This window comes from Dermacentor silvarum, chromosome 3 (assembly GCF_013339745.2).
Source record: "Dermacentor silvarum isolate Dsil-2018 chromosome 3, BIME_Dsil_1.4, whole genome shotgun sequence".
Classification (NCBI taxonomy): Eukaryota; Metazoa; Arthropoda; class Arachnida; order Ixodida; family Ixodidae; genus Dermacentor; species Dermacentor silvarum.
This window is the reverse complement of record NC_051156.1, coordinates 80,391,131-80,405,853: the sequence shown is the minus strand read 5'-3', so window position 1 is coordinate 80,405,853 and position 14,723 is coordinate 80,391,131.

Below are 14,723 nucleotides of genomic sequence, written 5' to 3'. Positions count from 1 at the left end.
GTGGCTGTGTTTGCCTTGCGTAGGCTTATCTTCTCAGGAAAGGGGCTTGTTAAATCGAGGTGAACAATGAAGATAATCATACGTGTGACCACGAGGCAATGTTTGGGAATGACAAGCGCTCTTTATTGACAATGATCATGCGTGCCTGCTTGAACTATGGCTTTAGAAGCAAAGATGTTTTTTCCAGGAAACGCAGTTGCAAGTCAGCACCGTGTGTGTCCCCGCTCTCTTCGTCCTGTGTCGTTAGCACTGTTTTTAAGTATTACATTAAAGAAGCTCTATTGTGGCAACAAGCTTCATACCTGTCCGCATATATAGCTGACAAATGTAACTTCTGCTTTCCACTTGCATATCCCAACATTTATTTTGCCGTATGCATCTTGCACTTAAGCGGGGTAATGACTCCAGTTGCAAAGCACGGCTATGAAACATATTTAAGTGACTGTGGTGTCAGGAACAAAGCGACAACCTGTTTACTTGTCAATAATTCTGAAAAGTGAAGCAAAGCTTACCAGAAGGGCCGTAGTCCCCTTCTTCCCCACTGTTGGAAGGCTGAGCAGTACTGTAAAAAAATTGTGTCTTTTAGGTTATTCCACGCCAATTGTCCCCAACTATGGCGCTCGAGAAAAATCATTCCTCTCAAGAAAATTCAAAAATTTACTCATATATAAGCATTACTTTCACAGCATTTTGCCAAAAATCTTGAGCGGAAAGAAAATTTTCGGGCACGTGATGGCCATTTGAATCTCACGAAATGGTACAAAACCAGGTATTAAAAGAAACTCGCCAAAAATCAACCGTCTTGCGCATTCTTTCAAAATTTACGTTTTGGCGATGTCTGAGCACTCTCCTTTTATTATAAAACAGTTTCATAAGATAACTTTGTTTTTATTCCTTATCACCGAGGTGAAAATACGCAAATTATATCATTTCGGGGATTTTTTTTTCACAAAAAGTCGTCAGGGAAGAAAACCTGGAATTACTCTTAGAACGTTCCCTAAAACGCACTATCTTCTAAAATTTTATTTTCACCTATGTTCTGCGCACAGGCTCTAAAAAAGCGTGAATTAGGCAAAAACGATATTTTTGCTTATGTTTAGACGTTGGTGACACACTAAGGTGGTCCATGAAAAATCAGCAGAATAGCGAATATAATTTAGACGCGCAGCAAATTTCGCTACAGAAATTTTAATCAAAGTTATTTGTGCTTTTATCGAGAAAAGAAATTTTAAATTGAGTCCCACCATTGCATTACTTTGGTTCGAGCTTCAGCTTCACCTTATAGCATGTTGGGAGGAAATACAAACTAACTGAATATGGCGATGTATCCATAGCATATGGTTTTCGGTTCTTTATTTCATACTGTATTTTTTGTATATTACATATAAATGCAACTTTAAACATTAGTAACCATATAGCAATATCATTGGCTTGAATACTCCAATGGCCCCCAATAATAAACAGCTGTTCTTATTGCTGCTGCTATGACAATCAGTTGGCTTAAAAGTAAAAGAAGTCTCAACCATGAGGCTATGACTGCTAGAGAAGTAGGTGTGCCAACCGAGCGCAATTCACCACTCTCCGTATCATCGCGCAAAAGTGGCGCTACAGTCAGCAGAACGGTTCTCAGTGGCGCATGTCGGTCTCCGTACGCAGGTAAGAGAGTGTGGACGCAGGGAAGACAAAATTCGTGCTCGAGGACATATTGCTGCCGCTGATTTCGGCTATGATGTATGCTTCATATGCGATTCTGTGAAGTGCAAGCAATGCTGTAATTGTGCTTCGTCACAACTACGAATTGCTGCAACTACTCTATTACCTTCTATGTAAGTACCTGGCATTACACCTTTAGCGGTTTTCAACGACTGCGGGAGTTATTTTGAAGTTTTAGGAGGCGAACTAATGACTAGTCGTATCGTAGGTTTGGTGCAACCAAGTATGGGTTTGAATCAAATAAATTTCAACGTCCAGAAACACACGGGCTAGCTGTGACAGATGCCGCAGTGGGGCATTCCGGAATACTGTGTGCGACACCTTAGAGTCGTTAACGTGGGTCTAAACCTAAGCACACGAGCGTTTTGTATTCCTAACCAATCAGAACGAGGCCGCTGTGGCAGAGAAACGAGCCCGTGACCTCATCATCAACAACACAACGATAACCACCCAGTCATCAGGATGGTACGAACTCCGTTTGGAGCAAGGATGTTGCACTTGGCGCTCAATTTACAGCGCCCGTGTAATTATTTGTCATTTGCCTTTCCTAAAGCTTAGTGATACATCCTCAGAACTGTTGGTGCGGTAGATGGCGATATTACTTGTATTTAAGGAACAAGTGAACGTTCCTGCACTGCTATAGGATGCAGTCGTCGGTTCCTTGGATAAAAATTCGCACGCTTCCAGTCGAACTTCATTGAACGTGATATTGACGTAATTTGTGCAGAGTTCATTCACAGCTTGTTGCTCTGATCTCTCCGACTGTTTGCGGTCCTAATCAGTGTGTGATCGCAGTCCCCATTGATGTTCGCTCCTATTTTCTTGGGCATCATATTGCTACGATACGGGAGGACGATTGAAAGTGAAGGAAGACGACGTGAGTTCGGACTGTGACATCATCGGTCCCTAGGCCTCTCGCATTCATCATTTCCATTAATAAACGCATCTCACCGTAACTGTATTGGTGGAGGTGCTGGGTAACGAAGAGAAGTCCAGGACGAACGACCACGGAAGCGCAACATCTGAAAATACGCCGAAGCCGCCGCCTGGCCGGACTACCACCGCTTCCAATGGACACGATTCCTAACGGTTACAACGCGCTGACTTTCGTCTGGCGCAGCGTGGCAACATCACATGGCGCCACGGACCTTCGCCGGAAAGGTCGGAGAAGACGTTCAAGAGTGGCTGAACCACTACAGTCGGGTGAGTCGATACAACCGTTGGAATTCCGACACCCGGCTGACCAACGTGCCATTGTTTCTAGAAGGCACGGCGCTCGTGTGGTTTGAAAACCACGAAGAAACTCTAGCCGCATGGGAAGACTTCGTGGATGAAGTAAAGAGCTGCTTTGGGGACCCATCTTTGAAGAAGAAGCGCTCTGAGCAGACTTTGATGCAGCGTGCTCAAGTGCCAGGCGAGACTTGCACAATTTACATTGAAGAAATCTTGAAATTGTGCAAGTCTGTAGACCCTCGCATGAAAGAAGACGACAAGGTCGGACATCTTCTGAAAGGAATTGCCGAGGACGTCTACAACTTCCTCATAGTAAAGGACACCTTGGAGTCTGTCGCCGACGTAATCAAACATTGTCGCACGTTTGAGACTCTGAAGGCTAGGCGCATTACACCTAAGTTTGGTAGACTCGCCAACGTCACCACCGTCGCGAGTGTTGACGTCGGTCCTATACCACCCTGCGATCTCGCGTCAACGATACGACAAATCGTACGCGAAGAACTTGATCGACGTGAAGCTGTCGCTGCGACAAGAGCACGGGTCAGCGATGCCTATTTGCCTTACGACGCAACGTGTGCGTCCGTTCATGCCACGGGATATGACGATGCGCCTCGATCATGAGCACAGGAACGACCAACTTACGACTTCCATCGTCGCGATGGCCCGCAGAACGCCTTCAACCAACCACGTACCATGGCGTCATCGTGGGACTTTCATCACGAATACACAGAGCCTAGTGGAAGGTTTCGTGATGTGCGTGAGGCACCTGTGTGCTTCCAGTGCGGTGTCCGTGGACACGTGGCTCGATTCTGCCCTGAGCGCCGTCGCGGACAACCACGGTTTTACGAGAATCCGCCGGCGTCTCCTCGACGGAGCAATCGGCCCGGTAGTGCTCGCTGGACAAGGGACACGTACTTCGGAAACAGTTTCCAGCAGAACACCCGTGGTGACACGTTCATGGGCAACAGGCTACACCCGCAGCGACTCACCCGCCTCCGTACGAAGCTTGACGCCCCCAACTGCACGCCGGCGCCGTTCTCCATCGCCTGGTCGCCGTGTCACTTCCCCACCGCCGGGAAACTAGGTGGCGCGGCCGATGGAGGTGAGGTCGCCGAACATTTGTCACAACACACACGCATGCCTCCACCCGTTTCGATGATGCAGAACAAGGTTCACGTCCTCGTAGACGAACTTCCGACGATGGCTTTGATAGACACTGGAGCAGCTGTTTCGGTTATGAGTTTAAATTTTAAATCACGGCTAGGACCCAAAGTGATGTTTAGCTGGGACAACTGTGCCACATTCCGTGCAGTGAGTGGGGAGTCGCTGTACCCTGTCGGGATGTGTGTTGCGAGTGTAGCTTTAGGCCACAGAGTGTTCAAGGTGGAATTTGCTGTTCTGGCTAGCTCCACGCACGACGTAATCTTGGGGATCGATTTTCAACGAGAGTGCGGCGCCACTGTAGATTGCGGCGCTGGCGAAATTTTGTTATCCTCTTTTACTGAGGGGTCTCCGCGCTGTCATGGTACCCTCGCCGTCACTGACGATATTTGCTTGCCGCCCCAGTCGATGAAGAGAGTGCCCGTTGATACCCCTGCTGTAGACGCTGGAACGTTTGATGTCCTTGTGGAGCCGGTCCCCCTCAACTGCGTCAAGAAAAATGTGCTCGTGCCTCGTTGCGCAATTTCTATTACCGATGGGCGATCCTCATTATTGGTGCTGAATTGTTCTAGTGAGCCTGTCGTGCTATCTAGTAGAAGGCGGCTTTGCCCTCTTCGAACAAAATGCGAGCAGTAGTTGTATTGCAGCTTTAAGCAACGAAACAGTAGACCACGTGGCTGTCACTCACCCTACAGAGGACAAGTTTTTGGGTATGGTCAACAAGTCGTTGCCGTCAGAGAAGCGCTGAGCCTTGGTCCACGTCCTGGCCAAGCATGCCGCAGTCTTTGATTTTGCGCAGAGCGAGGAACAATTTAATGTGCCAGAGTCACGTACTCGTCACGTGATTGACATGGGATCCGCTCATCCTATCCGGCAGAAACCGTACCGTGTCTCACCTGCAGAGCGCAAAATCATTGCTCAACAGGTGGAAGCAATGCTCAAGAAGAAGGTCATTCAGGAGTCATGCAGCCCTTGGGCTGCACCTGTGATCCTAGTAAGGAAGAAAGACGGTTCTTGGAGATTCTGTGTAGATTACCGACGTCTCAACTCTATCACCAAAAAGGATGTATACCCGCTTCCCAGGATTGATGACGTAATTGACTGCTTGCATTCTGCCTCGTACTTCTCCTCCGTGGATCTAAGCTCCGGTTATTGGCAAATGCCCATGCATTCGGATGACAAGGAGAAAACGGCCTTTGTAACCCCAGATGGTCTGTTTGAATTCAATGTAATGCCGTTTGGCTTGTGTAACGCCCCAGCCACGTTTGAGCGCTTCATGGATACTATTCTGCGTGGACTGAAGTGGGAAATTTGTCTATGTTATCTTGATGACGTTGTAATTTTTGGCCGTACATTTGAGGAGCACAATCGCCGTCTTGACATCGTTCTTACATCTCTTGGGAGAGCTTCACTCACCTTGAATTCTAAGAAGTGTCACTTCGGCAACCGTGAGACTCTGGTTCTTGGTCATCTTGTCGACAAGCACGGCGTTCGGCCTGACCCTCAAAAGGTCGCTGCAGTTAGTAGCTTCAAACAACTGCAGTCACTACGAGAGTTGCGAAGTTTCTTGGGCTTGTGCTCGTACTTCCGTCGCTTCGTGCCTAAATTTGCCGACCTGGCTTACCCCCTGACATGTCTACTCAACAAGGACGTGCCTTTTCAGTGGTCAGCAGAATGCGAGTCATCGTTTAAGCAGCTCAAGTTTGTACTGACTTCAGGGCCCTTACTTCGCCACTATGACCCACCTGCTGCAACCGAACTTCACACCGACGCCAGTGGTATAGGCCTCGGGGCCGTCTTGGTTCAACGGCATGACACCATAGAACATGTCGTTGCCTACGCCAGTCGTTGTTTAAGTAAACCTGAGCGCAACTATACGGTGACGGAGCAAGAATGTCTCGCGGTCGTCTTCGCTGTCCACAAGTTTCGCCCGTATATCTACGGACGCCGATTCTCAATTGTCACCGACCATCACTCGTTATGTTGGCTCACCGGACTACGCGACCCATCCGGCCGTCTTGCTCGTTGGGCCATAAGATTACAAGAATATGACTTTGAAGTGTGCTACAAGAGCGGTCGTCGTCACGCTGACGCTGATTGTTTATCAAGGCTTCCCCTTTCGACGTCCGAGTGTGACGCAGACAATTTCGATGAATACCTAGCAGTTGTTGACCCTCTATTTCCTGACCTTACCACCTTTCGCACGGAGCAGCGCAGCGACACCAGTCTGGCTCCTCTATTTATCTCCGAAGCGAATAGTCAACGCTGTTACGTTGTAAAGGATGGCATTCTTTACAAGCAAAATTATTCAGGCAAGGGTGCCCGTTTGCTTGTAGTCGTGCCGACAAGCTTGCTACGTGATGTGCTACAAGTAATGCACGATGACCCTACATCTGGACATATGGGATTTTCCAGGACGTTTCAGCGCACACAAGAACGTTTCTTCTGGCCAAAGATGCGCCAAAGTGTAGCAGCGTACGTTGCGAGCTGTGAACTGTGTCAACGCTACAAGCGCCCAACTAGCGGCCCTCCCGGACTTCTGTATCCCATCACGCCCCCTGCTTCACCGTTTGAGGTCGTTGGTGTTGACCTGCTCGGCCCTCTGCCGCGATCAACGACAGGCAACCGGTGGATTATAGTATGCGTCGATCACCTGACACGCTATGCAGAAAGTGCGGCGATTCGTGCAGCAACGGCCGCTGAAGTTTCACACTTCATGCTCTCATTCGTCATTTTACGCCATGGATCCCCTCGTGTTATTATCAGTGATCGTGGCCGGCAATTTGTTGCCGATGTGGTTGAAGAGCTTCTCCGGCTTTCTACGTCTCATTTTCGTCACGCCACCCCGTACCACCCACAGACTAACGGTTTAACTGAACGGACCAACAGAACTCTCATCAACATGCTTGCGATGTATGTTGATTCCGCTCACAAATCTTGGGACACTGTGTTGCCTTTCATAACTTTCGCCTACAATACCGCAAAACACAAGACCACCAGATACAGGCCATTTTATCTCCTATACGTCCGCCAACCGCGTACAGCTCTCGATTCTATCCTTCCGTTCTCCGAAACCGCCGAAACTTCTCTGGCCGAAACACTTTGCCGCGCAGAAGAGGCCCGGCGCATCGCCCGCCTTCGTACTTTTGCCTCCCAAGAACGCTCTAAAACCCGTTATGACGAGCGCCATCAGCACGTATCGTACGAGAAAGGTGATTTGGTGTGGCTATGGACCCCACTTCGGAAGCGCGGCCTATACCAAACGTTCTTGGCCCGTTACACCGGCCCCTTTGTCGTTATGGCACGTCTCAGTGATGTCACGTACGTGATTTGTCGACTCTTGTCTACTGGCCGCCGCTCAAGCAAGACCAACGTCGTCCATGTCGCCCGTCTGAAACGTTTTCACCACCGGAACTCCAACTGACTCGCCCGGTGGGCATCGTCTGCAAAGGGGGGAATTGCTACGATACGGGAGGACGATTGAAAGTGAAGGAAGACGACGTGAGTTCGGACTGTGACATCTTCGGTCCCTAGGCCTCTCGCATCCATCATTTCCATTAATAAACGCATCTCACCGTAACAATATTATAAAGATGAGCAAAAGCACCATTTTACTGCACCTTTGGTAAAGCTTTCTTTCTCGCAAATAGGGTGAAGTCGTGCTTGAGAAGCTCTTCCTAAAAGCGTCCTTCGCCCACAAGTAGTGTCCGCGGCTGCACTTGTCGGCGGTGAGAACGAATGCTGCGTTAGAACCCGTAATTTGTAGTTCAGAGCGAAAAAATAAGTGTGCTTCTTGATCTTCTCTCAAGCATAAATACCGCCACTATTTCGTGCGGACTCCGCTTATTCGACATCAGCGATTAGCTTCCTCTGACCATGCCGCTCATCTTTTCGTCGTGGAAGTTTCAGCATACATTAGCAACTTGCAAACACGAAATAACAGACCTGTATCTCCTCATATCACAAACTGGCGGCTACAGATGACAGTTTTTCAATCAGTGTGCTTTATTTGTTGCGCGCCGTCTGCAGAAAGTACCAGACGACACGCGCCAATGAGAACCGTTCTGCTGATTGCGGCGCCACTTTTGCGTCATGATGCGGAGAAGTGAACTACGCTCGGTCGGCACACTTACTTCTCTAGCCACCATAGCCTCATGGTTTAGATTTCTTTTCTTGTCAGGGCAGCATGCAATAAGTACAGCTGTTTATTATTATTGGGGGCATTGGAGTATACAAGCCAACGAGATTGTTAGATGTTTACTTATCTTTGAAATCGCATTTATCTGTAATATACAGAAAATACAGTGTGGAAGAAAGAAGTGAAAACCATATGCCATGGATCCACACTGCTATATTAAGTTGGTTTGTATTTCCCGTCAACATGCTATTAGGTGAAGCCGAAGCGCGAACCAAAATAATGCAATGGTGGGACTCAAATTCAAAACTTTTTTCTCAATAAAAACGCTCATTACTTTGATTAAAATTTCTGTAGTGGAAGTTTCTTCGCTTCTCAAATATATCCACTTTTCTGCAGATTTTTTCATGGGTCACCTTAGTGTGTAACTAACGTGTAAACTTAGGCAAAATAGCATTTTTGCCAAATTCACGCTTTTATTTTAGAGCCTGTGAGCATAACATAGGTGAAAATAAAATTTCGAAGATAGCACGTTTTAGGGAAAGTTCTATAAAAGTAATTCAATGTTTTTTTTCCGACCGCTTTTCGTTAAAAAATTCCCCAAAACGCTATAAGTTGCCTATTTTCACCTCGGTGCTCAGGAATAAAAACAAAGTTATCTTATGAAAATGTTTTATAATGAAAGAAGAATGTGCAGACAACGCAAAACTCAAATTGTGAAAGGATGCGCAAAACAGTCGATTTGTGGCGAATTTGTTTTTTGCACGTAGTTTTCCACATTTTTGTGAAATTCAAATGGCCCTCACGTGCCCGAAAACTTTTTCCGCTCAAAATATTTTGGCAAAATACTGTGCAAGTAATGCTTATATACTTGTAAATTTGTTTGTAATATTTTTAAAGAAATGATTTTTCTCGAGCGCCACGGTTGGGACAGTTGCGTGGAATGACTCTATATATACACATGTATATAATGAAAGAGAAGAAAGGGAACTAAGTGGCCCTATTTTTATTAGTGAAATCCTTAGAAGCCAAGAAACAACGACACCAAATAATTTTTACTTACTAAGTGAATTAAAGAAATGATAAATTAAGGAAAATTAACGGCCTGGAGGCAACTCCAGACCAACACCTATCCTAACCTCATGCTCCTCCACGCGATGTACCCCACACTTTAAGAACCCTTTTGTCCTTTCTGTACAGAGCGGCCTGCCCAAAAATCCCTAATAGCCCCCTCAACCGAAACGCAACCCGCTAGCATTGGCAGATGGTGCTGACCACCTCGGCATTGGAGGATCAGTGAGAGCTGATCGCCATAATCGAAAGAGGAGCACCGCCACTGGTGCCCCGGATTGAGGGATTTTGATGTGGTAATATAATAACAATATGTGTCACATTCGTTTAAAAATTGCAAGCTGTCTGACTTGAAAATAATCGTTTTGTAATGCTCCGCAGCCGGAGCATTTGAGGTATTAATTTTAGTAAAACATTTATGTTCGGAACAGCTATAAATGAAGGACGCATTTCCTTTTTCCATGTCTCATCGCTCTTTTGCATGTCTTCACCATAATCAGAAAAGGAAAGCCCAAAGAAAGAAGAACCACAAGAACAAAAACCGAAAAAAAAGGAAGGTGAAGGACACGATGTTTCGGGCGCGGCCTATTATGAAGGAGTGAGTGCACTTCTTTTAGTTTTTTTTGTCTAGCTTATTTGTGTTTATCGGTAGAAGAGTGGCCGCCGTCAACGTGAATGAGTTTTTTCGGATAAAGCCGTGGTCTAGGCTCAAAACACTATTTTTTGCGAAAACTCTCTAAATGATGAAGATAATGACTTCTTCCACTTTTGTGTTACGTCATTTGCCCGTACGCGTCTTTATGTTATATTTTAACCTATTGGGCTTTAATTGTTTCTTGCGGTGCTGATTCCACCGTCGCAGTGTAGAAAGGGAAAACATTTTATTGCGATAGCAATTATATGGACACTCCAAAGCAGATTTCTGCCGTCGGCGTCGCCGTAGCCGTTGCCGTCGCCGTCGCCGTGAGGTTCCGTATGACGTCAATGGAGATGAAATCGTCGCCGCGCGCCGCCGAACGCTGTATGTGCAAGTGAAAGGGCGCGAGGGACGCGCGCTTTCACGGGGAGTGAACGCACGGCGGCGAACAAACGCGCGTTCTGTGCCGTGCTCCCTTAAGGCTGCAGAAGTAGGCGTCTCTTTCCTCCTTTACAATCACCATATATGTAGAGCAAGCGCGCCTTCTTCTGACGCACGAAAGGCCGTGGGAGGGGGGGGGGCAGGGAAGGGAGGCGACGTTTAGCTGCGGCACCAAGTGCCTATTTATATCAGAGGCTCCGGCAACAGTCACCAACGCCGCACGCATTTTGTGCGAACGCGGGCAAAACGCCGACGGCGTCGACAACAGTGCTGTGTGTTGCCGGTGCTGCTGCATGTCCAAGTTTGAACAGCGGATAAAACTACTATCCTTACTCCGTATAACTCTCTACTAAGTTGCTATCGCAATTGATGCTTCGCCTTACCGGTGAAACTGCGACAACATTTTCTAAAACGGTATTAGATCTCAAGATTGTGCTTTGCCTTGAAAAACAGATACGTGTACCCAGATGGCTCAGTTAATAAGGTCTTCAGTGTGTCTTTTGAAATAGTGCGAAATTTAGACGCATACATTCCCACGGTGATAAAATGAGTGCGAAGCATTGAATTCTGTAAAAGTTCGTTGGACCGCTTTACCAAGAAAATTTGCTTGCTGTGTCGTCACTACGAATGTCACTAAGAAACTGCGAATAGGCATGTCTGTCGCTAAGGCGACTAAATTCGGGCAAAATTACCTACCCTGACTACCATGTACGTTCACAAATAAAAGAAGACCTCCGGTTTTTGCCAAGACATATTAAACCGTCCAGTTTCATTTCTTTTTCAAGCGAAGCTAGTATAAGCTAGCCTGCGCCGGCGATGTAACGCTAAAATTGGAAATGCAGCAGCACCGGCAACACAAAGCACTGTTGTCGACGCCATCGGCGTTTTGCCCGCGTTCGCACAAATGCGTGCGGCGTTGGTGACTGTTGCCGGAGCCTCTGATATAAATAGGCACTTGGTGCCGCAGCTAAACGTCGCCTCCCTTCCCTGCCCCCCCCCCCCCCCCCCCACGGCCTTTCGTGCGTCAGAAGAAGGCGCGTTTGCTCTACATATATGGTGATTGTAAAGGAGGAAAGAGACGCCTACTTCTGCAGCCCTTAAGGGAGCACGGCACAGAACGCGCGTTTGTTCTCCGCCGTGCGTTCACTCCCCGTGAAAGCGCGCGTCCCTCGCGCCCTTTCACTCGCACATACAGCGTTCGGCGGCGCGCGGCGACGATTTCATCTCCATTGACGTCATACGGAACCTCACGGCGACGGCGACGGCAACGGCGACGGCGACGCCGACGGCAGAAATCTGCTTTGGAGTGTCCATATAATTGCTATCGCAATAAAAGTTGTCGCAGTTTCACCTGAAAGGCGAAGCATCAATTGCGATAGCAAATTTGTAGAGAGCTATACGGAGTAATGATATTAGCTTTATCAGCTGTATAAATTTGGACATGCAGCAGCACCGGCAACGCGCAGAACTGTTGTCGACGCCGTCGGCGTTTTTCCCGCGTTCGCTCAAAATGCCTGCGGCGTTGGTGACTGTTGCCGGAGCCTCTGATATAAATAGGCATTTGGTGCCGCAGCTAAACGTCGTCTCCCTTCCCTCCCCCTCCCCCCCTCCCCCACGGCCTCTCGCGCGTCGAAAGAAGGCGCGTTTGCTCTACATATATGATGATTGTAAAGGAGGAAAGAGACGCCTACTTCTGCAGAACGCGCGTTTGTTCTCCGCCGTGCGTTCACTCGCCGTGAAAGAGCGCGTCCCTCGCGCCCTTTCACTCGCACATACAGCGTTCGGCGGCGCGCGGCGTTGGCGCTGAGCCGTGCTCCCTCAAGGGCTGCAGAAGATAGCGCCAACCTTTCCCTTTCCCTCAAGAACCACTTACCGCGCGCGGCGACGATTTCATCTCGATTGACGTCATACGGAACCTCACGGCGACGGCGACGGCGACGGCAACGGCGACGGCGACGCCGACGGCAGAAATCTGCTTTTGAGTGTCCATATAATTGCTATCGCAATAAAAATAAAAACAGAAAAAAAGCATCTGCTGTCAGAGCTGCACAGGTGGCTCGCGCTCGGCACACGCTCGTGGCACTGTTCCCGCGTTCGTCGTCGTCGTCTTCTTCCACAGCCTGGCTGCGTTGCCGCTAATCGTTCCAGCGTAAAACTTCTCTTCTATCGTCGTAATGGGGAGGCCGCGTTTACAGGGGTATGAGTCACTGCTTAAGGCTCTATGAACCATTCATTGCTTTACGTAACGGACAAATTTAATTTTGATGAAATTTCATGGAAATCCATCCCGAATGAACACGCTCGGGAAAGGGCTCGTCATCGACATGCCGATTCTAGCGTGAGGGCTTCCGAAGCCCAGGCGAAACGTCAGCGAAGAGCCGCGAACCCCGAGTTCAGGGAGCGCGATGTGGAGGCCAAACTTCAGCGTCGTCTAGCCCTCCAGGAACCCGACAAAAGGTGGTGCACGCCTCAGAAACGCTAGCACCAATTTCCCCGGTGCGACGGCCAGGTTCCAACGCGAGTTTCTCAAGTGGAACTTCGTAGCCAGCTGCAGTGCGTGTAACCGGTTGTGGTTAGAGCACAACGTTGCACTCGTCACTGCAATTCCTTCGGAGGTACACTGACGAAACACACGACAAGCTTCGCTTACCTCCTTCTCCTCGACAGGGGAGGGGCTGATTTTTTTATGGACAAGTATTCTTTGGCTCAAATGGTAGCTGTGTGGGTTTCTGCTTAACTTGGTGTCTGTTTCACATCCTGAGGGCTCTGCGCTGTGAGCTGCCGTAGTGCGTCTGCACAGCAATAGGTGAGCGACACGACGCCACTAGTGACGTCACCTACCCCTGTGTAGAACGGGAGTAAAAAGCCGGCAGATACCACGCCCTGAGGTAATCGATGTTATGCGAAGCAGTGTGCGGGGAGCCTACCAAGTTAACGAAACGACCATGAAAGCACTAAGACGTAGGCGGCTATTTCATGACCTACATGACCCGCATGTCCTGAAATTCATGTCATGAGCCTTCTGGAGTCCCTTTAGCTACACCTGAGAGACCTTAAGGCGTAAGCCTTAGCCCCGCTCATGTATATTGTCACGTAGTAGTGACGCTGAAGAAAACAGTCGTAAAACTGTGTACGACGAAACTGGTTGTTTATTGGGCGAACCTGTGCCCACAAAAGCAAGGTACACTCAAAGCACAACGATAGCGGCGAACACATTCGGCGATCGTCGAAAATCTGATCAGCGGCGAAACGCGTCGGCTTTTATACCTGAGTCATCGAAGGTTCTAGATTAATCCCTGATGCCCGCGTGTCTTCCAGAAAGTTCTAGACAATTCGCGTCAGTCATGCAATCAGATAACATAAGCGTCGGTGAAAACAGGCAATGGAAAGAAGCATCGATAACGTTCTAGAAACTTCCGATACAGGCGCGTCCTGCGCCGAGCGATAACGTTTAACATTTGTTAGCCGGTGGAAAGCAGCCACCGGTGAAAGATAAACATGTATACGTGTCAATACCCTCCCCTTAAAGAACATCGTCGCGATGCTACAAACAAAAGTGAAAGCGAAAACAGAACCACGCGTAATAAAGAAAAAAAAATAAAGTAACAAAGTACCTAAGTTCGTCAGCGAGCGTAGAAAGGCTTAAGACGCGCCACATGGATGACTTCGGGTCGTGCGCGGCGCCGCTGTGATTGCGAAATGCCGTCTGGCACGACCTCATAGTCCAGTGCGCCAATACGTCGGATGATCTTATATGGTCCGAAATAGCGACGTAAGAGTTTCTCGCTAAGTCCTCGTCGGCGTATCGGAGTCCAGACCCAAACACGGTCTCCGGGCTGGCACTCGACGTAGCGTCGTCGAAGATTGTAGTGTCGGCTGTCGGTTCTCTGCTGGTTCTTGATGCGCAGGCGGGCGAGCTATCGACCTTCTTCGGCACGCTGCAAATAGGTGGCAACGTCGAGATTTTCTTCGTCAGCGACGTCCGGTAGCATGGCGTCAAGCGTCGTTGCCGGGTTCCTTCCGTAGACCAGGTTGAACGGCGCCATGTGCGTCGTTTCTTTCACGGCCGTGTTGTATGCGAAGGTCACGTACGGAAGGATGGCATCCCACGTCTTGTGCTCGACGTCGACGTACATTGCCAGCATGTCGGCGATGGTCTTATTTAGGCGCTCGGTGAGGCCATTCGTCTGCGGGTGGTAGGCGGAGGTGCGGCGATGGCTTGTCTGGCTGTTTCGCAGGATGGCTTGAGTTAGTTCAGCCGTGAAAACCGTACCTCTGTCGGTGATGAGGACTTCCAGGTCACCGTGACGCAGGAGGATGTTCTCAACGAAG